Source organism: Moschus berezovskii, chromosome 1 (genome assembly GCF_049115385.1).
Source record: "Moschus berezovskii isolate FMDL1 chromosome 1, NW_MosBer_1.0, whole genome shotgun sequence".
Taxonomy (NCBI): domain Eukaryota; kingdom Metazoa; phylum Chordata; class Mammalia; order Artiodactyla; family Moschidae; genus Moschus; species Moschus berezovskii.
The window spans coordinates 118,231,227-118,246,838 of record NC_142460.1 but is presented as its reverse complement, the minus strand read 5'-3'; the positions used below and the strand labels follow the sequence as shown (position 1 = coordinate 118,246,838).

At 41.6% G+C, this 15,612-nt stretch overlaps 1 protein-coding gene across 2 annotated transcripts in view; it reads right to left on the bottom strand.

The window, feature by feature from the left end:
- Window positions 1-10,184, bottom strand: part of PLD1 (phospholipase D1) — a 261,776-nt gene extending 251,592 nt beyond the window's left edge. Inside the window, exon 1 of one of the 2 annotated variants that reach the window (XM_088839115.1) lies at window positions 10,009-10,184. The gene's annotated coding sequence lies outside the window, so the exon portion shown is untranslated. The remainder of the gene's footprint in view (window positions 1-10,008) is intronic. The other variant, XM_088839120.1, reaches the window with a different exon arrangement.
- Window positions 10,185-15,612: the final 5,428 nt, after the last annotated feature.

Here is a 15,612-nt window from a genome sequence, read left to right as displayed (position 1 = left end):
TCCTCTGTCCATGGGATTCTCAAGATAAGAATACTGGAGTGGGCTGCCATGCCCTCCTCCAGGGACCTTCCCGACTGAATTCAACACCATGATAGATGTCATATTTAATGCAATTAAACAAACAACAAAAAAAAGAAATCTTAGACAAGTTGGGAAGAAAAAATATAAAGTGTATGCAGCTGAGATAAAGAAAAAAGTATGAAACCAAAATTATACTAGCTAATAGAAAAAGATAGTTAAGAACATTGCATAACTTGGGGTATTCCTTTACCTCCAACCACATCTCCAAACTCGAGACACTACTTTTGTTTTCAATATAATGCATTTAATATAAGTTTAAAACCTAAACTTAAGCAATCTGTTGTTTCATAATGGCATATTTAACAACTGGCTCATGAAATTCCTGAAAATTTAAAACCAGCTCTCAGCATGTCAGTTCCAGCGCACCACTGACAAAAGCTTCTGAAAATAAAACCAAAAAACACAGTCCACTGCCTTTCCTTTCCCTCTTCAGGTCTTCATCTTCTCTTCCCTCCAACAGACGTACAGCATGCTTTCACATCTGCTCCGAGGAGCCCCACGGTTCCAGCTGCTAAGGGGCAGCCTGTGCCAGGATGTGGGCAGGGAGGGAGATGGGAGGACAAAGCTGGTTCACTGGCCCCATCTAGGAATCCTCAAGAACGGCTGTGCTTAGGGTGTTCTACATACTGGGATTTCACAGAAGAGTTCATTCAGAAAAGCAGTTCTTAGGGGCAGGGCAGAGGACAGTAACAACAATTTTTTCCTTCAAGTGTGAAAACGGCTGGTCTAGGTTACTGACACACAGTCTACACTTCCATCCATGATTCATGCAGATATGTGTTACCCACACCCCTAGAAAGCTGGCGAAGCCTGTGACGCCCTCCTGCCACTTAACGTGAAGGCAAGGAACGTGATGGGAGGCATGTTATTCCAACACAGCACGAACTAGTTCACTCTTGCCTTGAGAGTGAACCCTATTCTTAATTCTAAATACACTTTAAAAATATACCTCCATACATACACTCATTGGAAAAGAGGGACAAATCATGCTTCTCCTACTATAAATAAATGCCACCCTGTGTGTGTGTGCGCAGACAGTGTGTCTGATTCTTTGTGACCCCATGGACTGTAGCCCAGCAGGCTGCTCTGTCCATGGGATTTTCCAGCAAGAATACTGGAGTGAGTTGCTATTTCCTTCTCCAGGGATCTTCCCCACCCAGGGATCGAGAGATGTCTCTTCCATCTCCTGTTTTCGGCAGGCAGATTCTTTACCACTGTGCCATTGGTCTCCTGCATTGCAGGCAGATTCTTTACCAGCTGAACCACCAGGGAAGCTGCTGTACCACCTGCAGAGCCCAAATGCCATCCTATGTTTGTAAATTAAGAAAAAATCAAATTTTCTACCTAATGTCAAAACATATAACTAAAAAGTATGATTATCAAAGGCATATAGCCCATTATCCCTAGTTGTAACTAGCTCTGTTGCCTGAAGCTTTCCTACTGCTTCTCATCACTGGGGCCTCATGGAACACCATACTTATTCAAGAATTGCTCTCAGGAAAAATTAATTTCTCCCTCGTCCATATTCCCATAAGGCCCCACCTCCATGTCTCCTCCAACAGTGATCTGCTTGGTTATTTAGGGATGTCACTCCTGCTAGACCTGGGGTGGAGTGGGGAGAGCTTTTTGAAAGAGGGGAACTAACATTTAGTGTGTCATTTCTATGTTCCAGCTGTTATTTAGTTGCTAAGCTGGGTCCAACCCTTTTACAATCCCATGGACCATAGCCCACCAGGCTCTTCTGTCCATGGGATGCTCCAGGGAAGAATACTGGAGTGAGTTGCCATTTCCTTCTCCAGGGGATCTTCCCAGCCCAGGGATTGAACCTGTGTCTTCTGCACTGGCAAGCAGATTCTTTACCACTGAGGTACCAGAAAATCCCAGGCTCTAAGCTAAATGCTTTACAGGCATTGTTTCCTGCAGTCCTCACAACAATCCTATGAGATAGGTATTATTTTTATCCCCATTCTCCAGATAGGGAAACCAAGGTATACGGGACTTTTAAGTTACTAGGCCATATGGTGCTCGAGTCCTCAGGATCTGAATCCTAGCTCTCAGGTTCCAAGAACAAGGACTGTGGTCATTACTGCTGGTGAGGAACTTGTGGGGCTCAACTGTGCCTTACTGTTGTTTACCTGACTTGCTTTACAAGACCTGCTTTGATTCATCACTGCCCCATCACCCTACATTTCTAGACAAGACAGTGGCAGATTGGGGTTAGGACTGGGGTTAGGGTAAAAAAACTTTGCTCCATGTTCCTAGCTTTGAAATATTTAGCAGCTACAAAATTCTATCAGGTGATTCTTTTTTTCCTTAAGATAATATGATTTTAGAACCCACACCTAAATCCTCTGCTACCTCCCCAATCTCCTTATTTCAAAGGACTCTTTGATCAGAATTCAGGTAGAAAATACTGCAGGAAAAGACCAATGAAATGAGTACACTGGCTGCAAATGCAAAATGCCACAGACTGTCCACTGCACTTCTACAAGTTTATTTCTGAAAGTAGTTAAATGGCACAGCAGAACAAATCAATAAGTAAAACATTCATTATGATAATCTTCTTTTCTGGAAATACTTACATATTTTGAATAAAATGAATCACACCGATTCAGCTCACATCTAATTGAACACTTCAATGAGCAGTGAAGACACAAAAGTGAAAAAAACAGTCAGTGACCTCTCACGGGGAAGACAAGTGATAAAATAATTGAAAACCCAGTGATTCTAGTATCATTCTATATGTCAAATCCATTCATAAAAAAGAGTGTAAACAAAAATAGACTAGGTTAGTATGAAGATCCCAAGCAGGGGCTAAGAGTCCCTGGTAGCTCTTTGTCCACATGCTTTGTTGATTAGCAATGGTTTTAAACAACAATAAGATCACTTCAAGATAAAGACTTGAATGGAAGACCTGAAACCATCAAAATCCTAGAAGAAAACATAGGCAGTATGACTTTGACAGTGGTCTTAGCGATATCTTTCTGGATTTGCCTCCTCAGGCAAGGGAAACAAAAATAAAAATGAACAAGTGGGACTAAATCAAATTAAAAAGTTCCTGAACAGCAAAGGAAACTATCAACGAAATGAAAAGACAACCTACCAAATGGGAGAAGATATTTACAAACCATATATTCAATAAAGGGTTGACATCTAAAATATAAGAAGAACTCATATAACTCAACAACAAAAAAACAAACAACCCAACTTAAAAATGGGCAGAGGAGATGAATAAACATTTTTCCAAGAAGACATACAGATGGCTAATGGGCACGTGAAAAAATGTTCAACATCACTAATTATTATGGAAATCCGAATCAAAACCTCAATGAGGTATCACCACATGCCTGTTAGAAAGGATATGACCAAAAAAGGCAAGAAATAACAAGCTGGCAAGGAAGTAGAGAAAGGGGAAGCTTCATACACTGTTGATAGGACTATAAATTGCTGCAGCCATTTTGGGAAACAGTGTGGAGATCCCTCAAAAAATTAAGTATAGAACTACTGTATGATCCAGCTACCCTATTTCTGCATAATTAGCCAAAGAATAAAAAACACTAATTAAAAATGACATATGCACCTCTATGTTCATTAGAGCATTATTTATAATGGATATGGAAACAACCTAAGTGCCCATGAATGAATGAATGGATAAAGAAGATGCTGCTGCTGCTGCTGCTAAGTTACTTCAGTTATGTCCGACTCTGTGTGACCCCATAGACGGAAGCCCACCAGGCTCCCCCGTCCCTGGGATTCTCCAGGCAAGAACACTGGAGTGGGTTGCCATTTCCTTCTCCAATGTGTGAAAGTGAAAAGTGAAAGTGAAGTCGCTCAGTCGTGTCCGACCCATAGCGACCCCACGGACTGCAGCCTACCAGGCTCCTCCATCCATGGGATTTTCTAGGTAAGAGTACTGGAGTGGTTTGCCATTGCCTTCTCCGAAAGAAGATGCTGCTGCTGCTGCTGCTAAGTCACTTCAGTCGTGTCCGACTCTGTGTGATCCCATAGACGGCAGCCCACCAGGCTCCCCCGTCCCTGGGATTCTCCAGGCAAGAACACTGGAGTGGGTTGCCATTTCCTTCTCCAATGTGTGAAAGTGAAAAGGGAAAGTGAAGTCGCTCAGTCATGTCTGACTCGTAGCGACCGCATGGACTGCAGCCTACCAGGCTCCTCCGTCCATGGGATTTTCTAGGTAAGAGTACTGGAGTGGCTTGCCACTGCCTTCTCCGAAAGAAGATGCAGTATCCTCATATTAGAAATTATTAGATGCATGAACGTGGCCAATCACTTCTCTGAGGCCGAGCATTCTAATCTGTAAATGTGAGTGTCAATAATGTTGTTTGGCTTGCAAATGAGGTCATGTGTGGGAAGACAATGTTAAGGTGCATAGCATTCCTAGACATGAATATTAACTGGTGGACAGTTTAACATCTCATGTTACAATGTTACTGATCCAAATGGAGAAGTCCTGTGGAGGTCCAGGAATACTGAAACTCCATGAGAATGTCTGGTGACTTTAACTTTAGTGACCACTAATAAGTTGGAAAATAAATTTTTAAATATGCCTTTTTAATGTTGCTAAAGAGTGGATTTAAACAACTTTATAAAATAAATGACTGTTAAAAAAAAAAAAGATGTGATAATTACAATGGAATATTACTCAGCCAAGAAAAAGATGAGATCCTGCCTTTTGAACAGTATAACTGGACCTTGAGCATATTATGTTAAGTGAAAACAAATACTATATGATTTCACTCATTTGTGAAATATAAAAAACAAACTAAAAAGCAAAATAAAAATTAAACAAACCAAATACATAGATACAGAAAACAAAGTAATGAGTTGCTAGAGTGAAAGGGCTGCGGGGCGGGAGGGATGGTGGGGAGGGTGAAATGGATAAAGGGGATCAAATATATGGAGATAGATATAACTAAAAATTTTGGTGGCTGTAGTGGATACAGGGGCTTCCCAGGTGGCACTAGTGGTAAAGAACCTGCCTGCCAAAGCAGGAGACGTAAGAGATGTGGGTTGGATCCCTTTGTTGGGAAGATCCCCTGAAGAGGGCATGACAATCCACTCCAGCACTATTGCCTGAAGAATCCCACGGACAGAGGAACCTGGCAGGCTATAGACCATAGGGTCACAAAGAGTCAGGCATGACTGAAGGGACTTAGCAGAGCACAGCACAGCACAGTGTATCCAGAAGTAGAAATAGAATGCTGTACACACGAAACTTACATAATGTTATAAATCAATGCTAACTCAATGGAAAAATAATAAATAAATAATCACTTTAAGATAAACCAGAGAAAAGATAATTTTCATCTACACTTGACATTTCAAAGGGATTGTTACGCAGAATCACACAGAAGCTCGAGCTTGTGTAAAGAACTGACAAAACTTTCAGCGCCCTGACTTCCCCTGTGCTGGTTCCTCTCTGCACTGGCTTCTCCCTCCCACTCCACCACCCTCCTTTTCCCATGTTTATTCCTTATTCTCCTTCATCCAAATTCACTTACTGTCTCTAAGAGCCTACTTTGAAAAAAAAAATCACTGTTAAATACTGAACTTTGATTTTCCTGTCCTTAATAGAAAGTTTGTCAATTTATGCCCTTAGACGTCTCTCCCTCTCTCAACAAAAGAGCCGACCAGACAGAGTTATTTTTATTTCCCTGTTGCTCTTGGCTGATTTTCTTTTGTGCGTCAGAGGCTTTCAAAAGGTTCCCAACTCCAGATCCAAAAAGCGCAAAAAAATGATTGAGTACAGAATAAAATATTCCTCACATCCAGAGGGGAGCCTGAGGTCACAGGCTGGGGAAGGAATTGGGGTTCTGGAGCCCTAAGCAGCAAGACTTTCCATGGTCTACAGTCAGCCACAGCTTCTGTTCTGTCCACCTGGGATAAAACCCAGGCCTTCATTTGGCAGATTAGCTCTGGGATGGTCACAATGATTATTAAAATACAGAAATGTTTCCTCTCTGATAGGCAAATACTGCCTCCCCATACATACATCCTGGCCTCCATAGACCCTTTCAGGATCCCTGTCCCAAAATCCTCACAATCAAGAGGCAAGGAGACCAGCAGAGAGTCTCTAGGACTCTGTCTCAGTGCTCACAGAGCCTGACAAAACCACACTCCACTTTAATTTCTGCTAGTGAAAAATGTGTGCATGTTTGTGCCTGTGTGTGTGTGAAAGTTGCTCAGTCCTGTCCCACTCTTTGCGACCCCAGGGACTGTAGCCCACCAGGCTCCTCTGTCCATGGGATCTCCCAGGCAAGAATACTGAAGAGGGTTGCCATTTCCTTCTCCAGCTGAAAAGCAAAGGAGTTGAACTGGTTGTCTGAGCTGCACTTTGATTGCAATTATGTCAAGTTATTTATCCCTAAGGATAAGGACAAGACAGCAATACAACAATACGAAAAAAAAATTGTTAGCAGGGTGGAATCTCTGGCTATATTTTTCTGATGAGACAGCAGTGCCAAAACCCTGGGTTCAAGATGCCTGCGATGGAATCCCAGTTCTGCCATGGGCTAGCTGTATGATCTTGCTGTACCTCCAATGACTCATCTATAAAAGGGGCTGGTAGGACTATTACACGGAGAAGGCAATGGCAAGCCACTCCAGTACTATTGCCTAGAAAATCCCGTGGATGGAGGAGCCTGGTGGGCTGCAGTCCGTGGGGTCGCTAAGGGTCGGACACGACTGAGCGACTTCACTTTCACTTTGCACTTTCCACTTTGACACATTGGAGAAGGAAATGGCAACCCACTCCAGTGTTCTTGCCTGGAGAATCCCAGGGACGGGGGAGCCTGGTTGGGCTTTCGTCTGTGGGGTCACACAGAGTCGGACACGACTGAAGTGACTTAGCAGCAGCAGCAGCAGGACTATTACATACCTACTTCACAGGGTTGCTTTGAGAATAAAATGTGCTCATGTGTGTAAAATGCTTAGAATAGTGTCTGCTGCACAGAAAGTACCTTTAAGTGTTGATTGAATACACAAATCATTTTGTATTCTGTCACAGAATGTTTGTTCAATAAATTAAAAAATTAAGCAAGTTTCACAACACAAAGGGAAAAAAAAAGCAGCTGTGACAATATGAAACACCGACTATACACTTTCATTCAAAAACCCAGAGTTAAAACATCTGGGATACAGATTTTACACTGGCCTGTGAATTTAGGGAAACTAACACATTGGAAGGCATTTCCACTACAGCATGAGATAGGATTTGTACCATCCCTTTTCTAATCAGAAATGTCACAGGCTTATGAGAAATTTAGGGTATGAGTTTCTCATTTTAACCCTGAAAAAACATTTATCCACACCCTGGCAGGAGAATACATTTTATTTTGTTGTGCTAAGACTTAAAGAATTAAAAACATAAAACCAGGCCCTGCACGGCTACAGCTTCTCTTATGCACACAGTGACTCAAACTAAGAGTTTAAAGGGTCATATCTTATGTACTGGGTCCTCTGGGTCCATCAATGTTTAGTAAACATCTAGAGTGGAAAGGAAACTGCTACACCTAGGAGCCGGCTCAATCAAAACTTCTTTCAGTTATTAAAAGGGTGCACAGCCTGAGCTCAAGCATAATTTGGAAACATGCTACAGAGCTACAAAGGAGACAAAGGAATTTCGTCTTTCTGTTAGAGATTAAGGAGAGGAAACTACCAACAACAACAACTCTAGGGAATTCCCTGGCAGTCCAATGGTTAGGACTCTACACTCTCACTGCTCAGGATATGGGTTCAATCCCTTGTCTGGGAACTAAGACTCCGCAAACCACCAGCACGACCAAAACACAAACAGAAAAACTCCGTCACCTGTTTCTCCCACTTCATAGCTAAACCTCACAGTACCTTTATACACAAATTTAAACAGGTCCCAAGCTTATCCTCTGGGTTTCCCAGGTGGTAAAAAAAAACCCTCCTGTCAGTGCAAGCGACTTAAGAGATGAGGTTCAATCCCTGGGTCAGGAAGATCCCCTGGAGGAAGGCCCGGCAACCCACTCAAGTATTCTTGCCTGGAAAATCCCATGGACAGAGGAGCCTGACGAGCTATAGCCAATAGGGTTGCAACTTAGCACACAGGTTTATCCTCACAGAGTAAAGTATTAGGCCTTTCCTGATGGGGATAAAATTTACTAAACACAGTCTGGTTATACCTTTTCAACTTTCTTCTTTAAAAGTGAATTTCTCTAAAAATATGAGAAGGAACTCAAACTTCGCTTAGTGAGGAAACTAAAGCTTGTATTGTAGTCATTATCATTGAAATGTTATTAAAACTCTAAAAAAATAAAGAGTTTTGTGGAGGGATAGTTGTGATGGGAGCACAATAATATGAAAGTACTTAATACCACTGAATTCCATACTAACAAATGGTTAAAATGAAAAATTTTGTTATGTGTATCAACACAATAAAAATAAAATAACATGGAAAACTCTGTAAGAGTTAAAGGTAAATGAATTTTATAACAAATCATTTTTAATTAAGAAATGCACATTTAGTAATCAGACAACTTCCAAGGAGCAGGGTCCCTCACTGCCTAGTTGTAAGTGAATCAACAAACCTAAATACAGCACTTCTAGCTGTGGTTCCCAAATACTCTAACATCAGGTACAAACACGTTCAAGACACACCTTTCTCAAAGCCTTAACTACTCACACTTTTCATATGGATTGTGAGTTATACTAGATATTGAGAAGACAAGCAGGGAGCTCAATTAGTGAAAAGATCCTAAAACAACATTTAAAGGCTGTGTACAAATTCAAGCTAAAAGACTGTGCTCTATTCACTTGTACGTTATCATAAAACATTTAATACTGAAAGAAAATCTTATTCAAAGAGGCAGTGTGTAATTGTGGAGTCTGTTAATAGTTCAAGCTACAGATTAATTTTCATTCTTTACACTTTCATTGCGCCACCTTTAGTTAGCCATTTGACATAGCACCGAGGTCTGGGGATACCTGGCCACCGGAAGCCCTGAGAAAGCACTCAAAGGGTGGTCTAAACTGTAACAGGTAGGCCTGGCAAGTAAAGTAAGGGAACTCCTCATTTCAGGGGAAAAACCTAGGGATAATCAAATGCAGAAACGTTTGTGGTCCTTAAGAATCTACTTGCCTTTAGTTTTTTACAAAGACAGTAAAGATGGCAATAATCTGAAACTAGGAGAAGGAGCAAATACAGGCGTGGTGATAGTTTTGGACTGACTCTACAAGTTCTGAAGGGCCTCACACAATGCTATCCCAGGCTTGAAGCTCCACTTTCTTGGATCTGAGACCTAAGCCCCACATACCTGAAGCTGGAGCCCCTTTATACACACCCAGGCCCTTGCGCCCTGTCCCCTGCCCCGCCCCGGTGTCATCACTTGGTGGGCGCCACAGCGGGCAGCTGCGTGGCCACACGCCCAGGACGGTGCATCTGGCGGGCTGGGCGCTCAGCCTCGGAACACAGCACTTCCTGGTTGGTGTGGGATACTGGTCCCACCGCGACCGCCATCTCGGTCACCCCACAGCACACGCGAACCCCAGGGGCGCGAGATGACCTAGGCTCACCAGACACACTTGTGCTGGGGGCCCCGCGGCGAGCTAGATGGATGCACCTGCAGAAGACGCCCCCAACTTCGGCCTGGAGCCAGCGCGGCTCTGCGGTCCAGAGCCACCTGCCCCGGCAAAAGTGCGCGCCGAAGTTGACGGCGTCGACTCTGCAGGAATCCGGGCCGAAGGCATGCACTGGAGGCCCCCGAACGCTGCCAGGGAGGCCGGCAGGGCGCTGGTGCCCGCCGCCGACGCCGCTGCCAAGGCTGCGGCCAAGTTGGGCGGGGAACGGCCGGCTGCCGGGAGGAGGGACGGAGAGCGAGCGCAGCAGAAACCCGCTCCCGCGGGAGCTGTGTGCGCCCCCGGCGGCCGCCGCGCGGCTCCTACCTGCGGCGCGAGGGCGGCCTCGGGAACCTGCGCGGCGGCGGCGGATTCTCGGGGCTCCGGCGCAGCTGGCGCCGCTGGAGGCAGGGGAGCAGGCAGAGAGGCAGGGCCGGAGTGGGGGCCGCGCCGTCCCCCGGAACTCCGCGCCGGGATTCGCGCTGGCCCCGCAGGGGTGGGGCGAGGCGGTGCCCGGCAAGCCGCGTCTCCACGCAGGCTGGACGCCCCCGCCGGTAGGAGGTCTCCGGCCTCTAAACCGTTTTCCTGGTCCGTGTTTCTGACTCTTTTCTCCCAGAGTTTCATAATTCAACCGCATCAATCTGGGGCATGTTCACTAGCATTACTACTACTACTATTATTATTATTATTACAATGTCGGGCACTCTTGAGCCGCCAAGTGTGCAGGCACGGTTGTAGAAGCTTTGCCTATATAATCTTAATCTCGTCTACTGTAGTTGGTAGCCACAGATGGTCTATTTTACAACTAGGGAACAGGAACCAAAAAGTGAAACAACTTGCCGGAGGTGACACACGAACTGGGATCTTTGTTGACGTCATCTATAAGCCTTCTTCCAGCTCCCTGGCTTCATGTGTTATCAAGCAAGGAAAGTGAGACTCTGAAGTAACCAGCTTAAGGTCACCCCAACAAGAACGCAGAAGACGGGAATTTGTATCTTGATGTCTTTGCAGTTCAAACTTCAGAAATGGTAGTATAAAATAATAAATCAGGAGTAAAGCAGGGAAAATTCTATTCCACCCGCTATTGTTCAGTTGCTAAGTCATGTCTGACCCTTTGCGACACCATGGACTGCGGCACGCCAGACTTCCCTGTCCTTCACCATCTCCCATGGAACTGTCCAAATACAGCAGTTTTGATGTCCACTTAGAATAAAGTCTTAAGAAAAAAAAAAAAGAACCAGTTGTCATGTGACTTGACTAGCAGTCATTTGGGAATATAGCTTTAAGTATAGGCCATCTTTACCTCATTACACAATACTGCCTCCGCCAAAGCCAAAGGAAGCTTTCGCCTTCATGGACCCCAGACTGTTAATAACGATGGCCTCTTTAAAGTACCTAGTGGATATTGCAGGGCTGAGACTGAATTACATAATGTCTTACTGCACACATGGAACCACATGAAGTGAAAAATATAATATTCCAGTCCAAAGTAGGGGAGTAGAAGTGAAACAGGAACTCTGTTTTTCCTGTAACCTATAGTTGCTTAGCTTTCCCTGGACCAGATTCTTGCCTCTTGAGCACATTTTTCCTAATGATAGAAGAGTCACTCAGCCTTCATTCTTTCCTTGTTGATGGAATGATTGATGTCTTTTGAATCCTATGATACTGACAGATTTTTACAGTTAAACACATGGCCCTCTGAGCATACAGAGTATTGCCTAAAAGGAGTTTGGCAAGTGTAAGACAAGCATGTTATAGAACAAATGAATACCCTTTCCTCCCCTTTTCTCAAGTTTTATTAGTCACAGATGATTTGATAAGTATTACACACACAAGTAATGCACTGTTACAAGCTTGTCCTTAGAAGTTATAGCAGTTTTAATTGAGAAGTGGCAGGCTATAAAATTTACAAGTGTCATCATTAAAACATTTGGCAATAGGGTTTTCTATTAACCATAATTAGAAATAAAATTAAATGCCCTCACTGTAATTGAATTTCTGCTTCCCTGAACTAGAGGAATAAAATAGAAAAAGGCCATATGTTGTTTAGAGATAAGCTATGGACTGTCAAAGATAAGTTGTATATATATAGTATGACTCTGCATGTGATTATTCTATTGTTCTGAGAGATTTAGTGATTGTTGGTTGCTGTTTTTCCAAATTTTGCATATCTTCAGAGACGTCAAGAAAAAAATGACTAAGGAATCCTCATATATATCCATCTGGATACATATTTGACATTTTAATCAGACGTGGTATTCTAAATACTCTTCAAAGTTTATCTTTTCTTCTCAGTAAAAAGTAATATATGCCCATTTTGTAATTTTTACATTTATATTTTACAAAAATATAAGGTTTTGGAGACTATGGAATTTTTTAAATTAAAATTACCTGTTATCGCCCCTTTGCACACACACCCATTATCAACATTTTGTTATATTTTCTTTTTATTTTCCATAAAGATTTGTTACAAAATTAACAGTATACTGTACAATTTAGAATCTTATTTTTCTCACTGAATACTGAGTACTTTTTTACCATCCCAAAGTTTTTTTAAAAAATATTTAGTGGTGAAGAATATTCTAATTATTTACTTATCTGTGCATCTATTGATGGCTTTTGTTTTTTCCTATGTGATACTATTGCTGTTCTTGCTATTTGCATTAATACTCTTAATAGAAACATTATATATATATAATTTACAGAATAAATAAAATTTACATACTAGTGTGCTTCCCTGGATTTTCCCTTGTGGTATATTTTATATGTACACTGCAATCCAGGTCATCTAGGTCATTTTAGGATGCCCAGTGTCCATCATCTTTTCTGATAATTCCATTGTATTACAATTATAGTGTATAGTTTCAGCAAGAGGGCAATTTGAGGTAGCGATCTCCAAGGCAAAAGGCAGATTCTTCCTCTTTCTTCCCACCACACTTCATTTACCCTGCAGGCCAGGTGGACTGAATCCCAGGGAATGAGGGAGCCGAGAGTGTCCAGGGCTGGGCTCACTGAGCACAAGCAGTAGCAGCCTCAGCAGCAGCTTTGCCTGACCAGGGTGACCCAGTCAGAGACAATTTCCCGCTTCCTGATTGGTTTGCTTTTAACCATCTGGCACTTCCTCTGTATCTGTTGGTTCCAGTCGTGTCTCCCAGCCTTACCTAGAGTCTTTGAGTCCCTGGTGCCCCTTTATTTGAGAAAACAAGTTTGTATCCATTGCTTATCTTTCTACAGATAATCCTCATTATCATAACCTTCTCCATCATTCCCTGTACCTCATGGTCCCCTAACTAGCGCTTCACTTACTCGCTATGAATGCTTATTAACTAACGTAGTGAGCATGGTGCTCTGGAAACAGTATGAAACAGGATGTTTTATCCTCGGTCACCGGCTTACATAAATCACTTCAGCCACCATAACAGTGAGAGAATGAAAGATGAGAACAGTGTGACTATCAAGGCTTAAAATTAAAAAAAACAACAACAACACAAAACACTTGACAGTGGTTGGTACCAGAAAATCTCAAGAGAATGACGAACAGAGTGGACATTGTCACGGTATACAGGAGCTGTGTCTCTAGAGCTTCATTTTAGCTTCCTGTGGACCATTCATACATTTCATAATCTCTCCCAACAACGGTCAGTTTGTGGGCTACCACATTACTCTAAAAAGGGGCCACACTGATGCCTACAACCCCAGCTGAAACAGAGATAGTCTTCTCAGCTACTCTTCACCAGTCCCTAAGTGTTTTCATAGCCAAAGGCCCAAAAGAATCCAACTCCCCCAGCAGTCATTAAGTAAGTTTAAAAACGTGTCTAAAATATTTTTACACCTTCAGTTTTTATGTTTTTTTAATTGTATTCATTTTCATGAATTTGTACATTTATACATAGTATCATGATTATTAAATGAAAAAACATGCATGATGATTTAAAAGAGTGAATATTTGGTTAGCACAATTGTATGTCAATGGTTGCTACAATTGTATTAAAGTAACTATAAAAACTATAAAAAACAACAATCGGTTCCAGAAAAAAATCTGTAAATTGCACAGTAAAAAAAGTTGTGTTAAGGAGGTATTGCTCTAGGAATACATAATAAAGAAAAACTAACATTTTCAAAGCTAATGTATTTTATACAAACATCTACGTATTTTTAACTTTTAAACTTAATATCAAGTATAAGCTTTCATTCAATCATACATTATAAAACCCATTATGTTGCAGGTACTGTTTTAGTAGAAGGTTTTTATAATGTTAAGTTAAAAAGAGGATACTATATGAATAAAACAAGTGAAACCTCTGTTTTCCTATAGGAGAACAAACTGATATGTTTGTAGGAGATGAAAGGTACTATGAAGAAATATAAACCCAGATAAAGGAAAAGATAAAGACTTCCAGGATGAGGTTGAGGGAGGCTGACAGAGAAGGCTTCTCTGATCGGGTGACACCAGAGCAGATAAAAAGGAGCCAAGCTTCCAGACATATGTATGGAAGAAGAGCATCCAGGCAGAGGGTCTAGGCTGTATGAAGGCCATGAGGTAGAAACATATTTGGTGTGAGCTGGGGGAAAAAAGTGATAGAAAATGTAGTCAGCGGAATGACCGGGAGCAAGTTCTTAAGAGGAAGCAGTTTGAATTTAATGTTTTGTTTTGCCTTTTATTTATTGAAGTACAGTTGATTGACAATGTGGTGTTAGTCTCAGGTATACAACAAAGTGATTCTTTTTCAGATTCTTTTCCCTTACAGGTTATTACAAGACATTGAATATAGTTCCTATGCTGTACAGTAGGTCTTTGTTGGTTATCTATTTTATACATAGTAATGTGTTGAATTTAAACTTAATTGATTATGGAAAGTTTAAGGCAGAAGAGTGACATAATCGAACTTTTGTTTTAGAAGGACCGCACTGACTGCTATCTGGAGACTAGCCTGCATGGGGGTGAGGGTAGAAGCATGAAGACCAAGCAACAGTCCAAGGAAGGATAGAATGGAGTGAGCGTCATGGAGGTGTTGGAAGGGGTCAGATTCTGCACCTTAGTGTAGATAGGAAAGGAACCAGTATTCAGGAAAATCAAATGTTCAGGAGGTGCCTTCCTCCTCAAGGACATTAGTTATTTCTTGACCACATAGACTTCCTTGGGAAATGAATTAGTGACCGATTCAGTGGAGCCCAATTAGTAGCATTACTGATGCATCTTTTATGTTCATTTTTAAAAATTTATCAGAATATAGTTGATTTACAATATTATGTTAATATCAGGTGTACCACAAAGTGATTCAGATATATACATTCATATATTCATTCTTTTTCAGATTCTTTATCCATATAAGTTATTACAGAATATTGAGTTCCCTGAAGATTTTTTAATCTTCACCTGGGCAAATTTTCTATTTGTTTATGAAACATAAATTTGAGTTATTGTATTTTTGCCCTGTAAAACTCAGTTCTACCACCCTTAGACCAATCCCTACACCATACATATTCTCATTTCAAAATTAAAAACAAGTTTTTCCCCATCAAGTTTGACTCAGCCTTTACTTAATAAAAATACAACCAATTCAGCTTTTTACATCATAACTTCTGTGCCAGTTAAAATCAAGCATGTAGCTTCAGCCTCTATTACACATTAGTATTCTTTGCATTTTCCAAGTAAAATGTTTCTACAAATTTTTGTTAGGTTTTACACTTTCTTAGTTCAGTTTACATTTAGAAAGCTATGTTTGTTGTACCAGCAAATGTTTTTATTTAGAATAAAAGAATAGAAATAGAAGGACATATTATGAAAGTTTTCTTTAATGATAATAGAATGGCATAACTCCCTAGGAGGAGAGTCTGCTTGTGTGCCTTCTAATCTTTTAGAACATTCAGAAAATTATGAAAGTGTTTTCTTGGCAAGAAGTTGCTAACAGCTAAGGGGTTTGGAAAGCA